Source organism: Gallinula chloropus (genome assembly GCF_964237585.1).
Source record: "Gallinula chloropus genome assembly, chromosome: 31".
Lineage (NCBI taxonomy): Eukaryota > Metazoa > Chordata > Aves > Gruiformes > Rallidae > Gallinula > Gallinula chloropus.
This window is the reverse complement of record NC_140116.1, coordinates 1,902,591-1,909,061: the sequence shown is the minus strand read 5'-3', so window position 1 is coordinate 1,909,061 and position 6,471 is coordinate 1,902,591.

Here is a 6,471-nt window from a genome sequence, read left to right as displayed (position 1 = left end):
ACTTGGACAACGTGAAGCTCGCGACTTTTTGCCCCATCAGCTGGAGCCCCTTTGTGGTTTGGTGGCAGCTTCTGGTTTATCCATTTATTTATTGTTTGGTGTTTAGTTGGTTGGGTTTTGGTGATGAGGGGACTGGATCATCTCTTGTATGAGGAAAAGCTGTGGGCTGTGTCTCTTTAGCCTGGAGAAGACTAAGAGGATCTCACCAACACTTACAAGTATCTAAAGGGTGCATGTCAAGAGGATGAGGACAGACTTTTCAGTGTGCCCAGTGACAGGACAAGAGACACAAACTAGAACACAGGAAGTTCCACCTGAACATGAGGAAAAACTTCTTCACTCTGAGGGTGACAGAGCATTGGAACAGGCTGCCCAGAGAGCCTGTGGGGTCTCATTAAAGACCTGCCTGGACACGATCCTGTGCAGCCTGCTGTAGATGATCCTGCTTTAGCAGGGGGGGTGGACTAGATGACCTTTAAAGGTCCCTTTCAACCTTACACATTCTATGAGTCTATGATCCAGGCAAAACAAACCCCCATCCTCATGCAGCCAACAAGGTGGTGAAGCCAAAACCCACGGAGCTGCGACAAACCCCCCCCCCCACCACGTGCTGCTTTCTGCTCACACATGCGACCCCCACTGCCCAGCTCCTTGCCAGCACCCAAACCCTGACAGCCACCATCCCCAGCACCCCGTTCTTGGTGGGAAAGGCCAGCCCTGGAGCTATAAAGAGAATTACCCTGGCATCTCCAGAGCTTTATTCAGCGCCGACGCTGTGCCTCTGCTGCTTTTCCCACAGAAAGCTGGGGCCGGCCCGCTGCCTTCCTGGAATGCTATTTGATCCCCAATTTGATTTACTGAAGAGCCCAAGAGGAGCCTGGAGATGATGGGAGTAGGGGGTGGTGGGCTTTAAATTGGACTCGTAGATCTGGGTGGAGATGGAGGGGGTGGGGGGGCTTTAAACTGGACTCGTAGATCCGGGAAAACACTCTGGAAAACTCCCAGTGAAGGTTTTGGGTTGGTATGGGGAGGGTTGAGCTGTCAGCAGTCACCACTGAAGTAGCAACCCCCCAGTGTGGGGAGGCCCCTGCCCTCAGCAGAGCTGTACCCCACCCCCACAGCAGCACCCCCTGATTTTACCTCCCACCCATCTCTTTCACCCCATCCTCCCAATCCCCAGCGTCGCCCCAGGATCGGGCTATTCCCACCACCACCTTTATTTACCCTCAACTATTTAAAGCTTCAAGCTGAAGGACACGTCTGGGCACTCACCCTGGGAACGCTGAGACCCTCGACCAGGGAAATAATCCTCAAAATACAGCTCCTTTCCCCCCCCCCCCCCCGCCCCAGCCCCACTGCCGACTCCACCGTGCCTGGATTTGGGTAGCCAGGGCTGCGGCGAGCCCCAGGGAGCCAACATCAGGCCTGTCTGTCACCCTACAAGTCTGCTCTGATTTACAGCCCCCCAGGAAGGGGCTGGGAAGGGTTTTCCAATCCCACTGATGGGATTTATTGTGGAGATGCCAAGCGGGAACTCTGGACACGGCTCCCAGCCCTTGGGGAGCTTCTCATCTCCCAGGGAACAGGCACGTCTTGCTGGAGATTCGGCTCCGGGGAGCTGCCACCGCCGTCTCTTGGTGATGGGGGCTGGTGGGTACGTGTCAGAGGAGCCCTGAAATTAGTGATTTGTGCTAATGAACCCCGGGGAGGCGACCGGCAGCAGCCAGACCTTGGCTCCAGCGTCGCTGGAGGGGGCTCAGCCTGCCCGTGGGGGCCGGGGTACTGCCGGGAGGGAGATGGGAAGTGACAAAGCAGCAATCCATCATCCCTGAGCTGAACTACCCATCAAGAATAGGAATCTTATTTCATTTTTGGCCAAAACACGGGCAATAAGACCCATTTCTTCTCAATCAGCTGAGCCCTGAATCCCAGAGACCAAATCCTTGAGGATTCAGTGAAGGGATGAGCATCGCTCTCCACCCCACGGCACCCAAAGTTTGGGTGACGAGGTCTGGGGGGTCACCCAGCCATTTGTACCACCACCACTGGTTTCACTGGGAAAGAACTGGGAAGCTGCAGCCCAACTGCTCTTCCCTCTGCCAAGCCACCCAGCTCCAGCAGGTCCCAGGAGCCCCACACACTCCGCAGGGAAGGCGCATTTCCAGGGGGCCAGGCCTGCCCGCTCCAGGAGATTAATTATTATTCAAGTGGAGATAAAGCCAAGCAAGTTAAACACAGCGATAAGGAGCTGAGATAAAGTGGAGCTGCTCTGTTGGCATTTTTATGGCTCTGCTGGGAGCCAACCAGACCCGGGCAGCTGGTGCAGCCTGTTGGAAACGTGTCCCCATGGTTGGAGACGGCGGCTTGGCACGCTTGGCTGCGGCACGGCGGCAGTCCTCCAGCATTCCTGCACCCCAGTTTGCTGCTGGGAACGCTGCAGGGGAAGGTATGGGTGCAGCACGTGGGGTTGTTGGATGCTGGGGGTCTCCTCCGTGGGGATCCCACAGCAGTTCAGAGAGATCTGTTATTGGTGATTAGCCCGGTGGGGTGCAGCGTATGGTGCTGCTGCATGATGCTCTCACACCCCATCCCTAAAGCACCATACTGGTCCAGTAAAGACAGGCCACTGGGCTGGATGGAGTCAGTTCAGGGTTTCCAAGACTGCCATCCCTGGAGCTGCTGGATCAGCCTGTGATGGGAAGCTGGCACCCCATTTCCCAAGGGATTCAGACCTCTGGCAACACCCACAGTGGCTGTGGGGTCCATGGGGAGGATCAGCCCCCCAGCTCCCCACGTGCTGTCCCACTTCCCAGGCGAGCTCCATGCTGTTCCCTGCCAGCACAGCCACACCAGCCACCATCTCAGAGAGCTTCCTCCGCTCTGCCGGGGCTGGGAGCAGTTCCCAGGAATGCAGGGTGGGAGGAAGCAAGGAAAAGGGCAGGGAGGGTGCTTTGGTGAGGGTGGCTGGGCCGAGTCAAGACCTGGGTGGGGTGACATGAGCCAAAACACGGGGAGAGGGAGAGTGAAGTGCCCACAATCCTTGGTGGGGCCAAGGTGGGTGTCACGTCCTGCATCCACAGGGATTGGACTTCCCCAGGGAAATGCAGCTCCAAGAGCCTCTTGCTTTCCTCAAGACCTCTTTCCTCCTCTTAATTGACTCTAATTTGCATGGGGGGGGGGGTGAGGAGGGGTTGGCATGTCTGTGCAAAGCAGGGCTCCCTCTCCCATGTCAGCAGAGATTCGGGGGCCTGGCAGAGGTGAGCTGATCCTTGATGTGCAAAGCGTGCGGCAGCCCCGAGCGCTTTCCATCAAGCCAGGGAACTTTCCAAAGGTTCCTCCCTGCAGCAGCCCAGCCAGCATCCTCCCCCAGCATCCTCCCCCAGCCCGGCAGAGAGGCCGCATCCTGGCCGGCTGCCCCGGGGAAGCGTTTCCATCCCAGCACCGGCTCCTTGGGGTCGCTCCCAGTTGGGCTTTGCCCAGCAAGGAGAATGGATGCTCAGCCCCCAAATCGTGAGATGTGGGGTCACAGCGCCGCTCTGGGCTGTGGGGGGAGTGGGGATGTGCCCAGGGAGGGGTCTGGAAGGGGTGGAAAAGCCCACGCTGGGTGCTCAGCGCTGTTGGGTGTGGAGCTGGTGTGTGCTGCACACACACCCTGCTACCCGGAGCGGGTGGGGAACGGCAGCGCTGGGGTGCTCCTGGGGTCCTGGGTGTGCCACACGGCCAGGGGCACGTGTGTGGGGGGGCTGCACGCTCAGGCAGGGCAGTTGCACGCTCAGGGCAGTTGCACACTCAGGGCTGTTGCACACTCAGGCAGGGCAGCTGCACACTCAGAGCTGTTGCACGCTCAGGCAGGGCAGTTGCACGCTCAGGGAAGTTGCACACTCAGGGCCATTGCACACTCAGGGCCATTGCACACTCAGGCAGGGCAGTTGCACACTCAGGGCCGTTGCACACTCAAGGCTGTTGCACGCTCAGGGCTGTTGCACATGCATGGCTGCTGCACACTCAGGGCAGTTGCACACTCAGGGCTGTTGCACGCTCAGGCAGGGAAGTTGCACGCTCAGGACTGTTGCACACAGGGCAGTTGCACACTCAGGACTGTTGCATGCTCAGGGCAGTTGCACACTCAGGGCTGTTGCACACTGAGGGCAGTTGCACACTCAGGACTGTTGCACACTCAGGCAGGGCAGTTGCACACTCAGAGCTGTTGCACACTCATGGCTGTTGCACACTCAGGCAGGGCAGTTACACACTCAAGGCAGTTGCACACTCATGGCCATTGCACGCTCAGGGCACTTGCACACTCAGGGCTGTTGCACACACACATCCAAGGGATGAGCTGGGACTGGAAGTGCTGAGGTGCTGGCAGCCACGTTTTGGGGCAGCCCCTGTGCCACCATCCCTACATCACCCCCCCTCCAGCCCGTGCCCGCAGCGTGGGGCTTGGCACGGGGATGAGAGGGGCAAAGCATTTGGCATGGGTGGTTTCCTGGGACAGAGGGACCCGTTTAATGTGGGAAACATGGAAAACACCCAGTGAGAAGAGCGAGGGGAGCCTGCACCCCCCCAGCATGGGTGGCACAAGCACCCCACTGTGCCAGGCGTCAAGCCAGTGGTGCAGAAGATGCATCTTTTTGAGGCAGAATCATCAGATTGGAAGTTTTGTGCCCGTTCCTACAGCATCCTGAGTCCCTGGGTCCCACCACCCCCACCCAGCCCACCCAGGTCCGCTCTGCCCATGAGGCCTCAGCTGGGAAACTGGACCAGCAGCGCTGCAGGATGGGGAACAGCCCCAGCACGTGTGGAGAATGCCCCTCATCAGAGTGCTTTTTGGGCAGCACCCAGCCTCATCCAGCCCCTGCAGTGCTCTATCTCTCCCTGCCCAGCTGGGACCCACTCAGACCAGTACACATACTGGTTTTCTGGGTGTCCTGGGAGGGATTTGCATGTGGTGGGGGGACACAGTTATGCAGCAGGTTCCCCCCACTGCTTCCCCTTGGGCTTTGGCTCAGAGATCCTGGACCAAATCACTGCTCAGGAGAGCAGAGAGAGACTCTTGGGCGCTGGAATTGAGCGTGGGAGGTTGCTGATCCCTCTCGCAGCCGCTGCACCAGCCCTGGAGCCTCCAGGAACATTCCTCCTCTGCCTCCAGAGCACCCAGGGGCGAAGCAGGCGGTGGGAGGAAGGAAGGAAGGATGGATGGATCGCTGTCCCTGTCATCCTGCACGGCTGCTCAAGGATTTGCCCAAGGCCACGCAGGGAGGGGTGGCCCTGGAAGGCAGGGTAGGGGGGTTCTGGTGTGGCCCCCAAAGTCCTTGGGGCGCCTGTTCAAAGGAGGAAGGGGGAGCGTGTCAAGGACACGTGTCTGAGCTGCTTGTACCCAGCTGATGTTTCTCATCACTTTGCTGGTTGGGAGTTATTTAAATATATATATATATAAAATTATATATATATATATATATATTTCTAAGTTAAGCACAGCCAGGGTTATTTCAACAGTGAAAGTTCCTTTTGGCAGCAACCCCTTTGCTGTTAGCCAAAAGCCCCCACACCAGTGCTCCCATCACTGCTGGGCCACGCTCCAGGTCTGCTCCCCAGTCTGAGGGAGGCTCAGGGCCACCTCCCCAGTACACATCACCTCCTGCTTCCCAGTACCCCTGTGCGAGGCTGGGCCCTGGGCAGGGCAGAGGGGGTCCCTGTGCTTCCCTGGGGTCTCAGTAGGGATTCCAGAGACACCCCAATCACTGGGGCCTTTGGGGGGGGGTGTGTGTGCAAGGGGATGGGGATTTCCTGGATACCCCAATTCCTGGGGCCTCAGTGGGGTGCGCAAGGGGAAAGGCAGGGGCTCCCCAAAACATGCTGACCCCCAGGGTCTCACTGGGGTGTGCAGGGACTCCCCCAGACACCCTGATCCATTGGGTCTTTGGGGGTGTGCAAGGGGAAGCCCCTCCCCCAGACACCCCAATCCCTGGGGTCTTTGAGGGTGTGCAAGGGGAAGCCCCTCCCCCAGACACCCCAATCCCTGGGGTCTTTGGGGGTGTGCAAGGGGCAGGGGCTCCCCCAGACACCCCAATCCCTGGGGTCTTTGGGGGTGTGCAAGGGGAAGGGGCTCCCCCAGACACCCCAATCCCTGGGGTCTTTGGGGGTGTGCAAGGGGAAGCCCCTCCCCCAGACACCCCAATCCCTGGGGTCTTTGGGGGTGTGTAAGGGGCAGGGGCTCCCCCAGACACCCCAATCCCTGGGGTCTTTGGGGGTGCGCAAGGGGAAGCCCCTCCCCCAGACACCCCAATCCCTGGGGTCTTTGGGGGCGTGCAAGGGACAGGAGCTCCCCCAGACACCCCAATCCCTGGGGTCTTTGGGGGTGTGCAAGGGGCAGGGGCTCCCCCAGACACCCCAATCCCTGGGGTCTTTGGGGGTGTGCAAGGGGAAGCCCCTCCCCCAGACACCCCAATCCCTGGGGTCTTTGGGGGT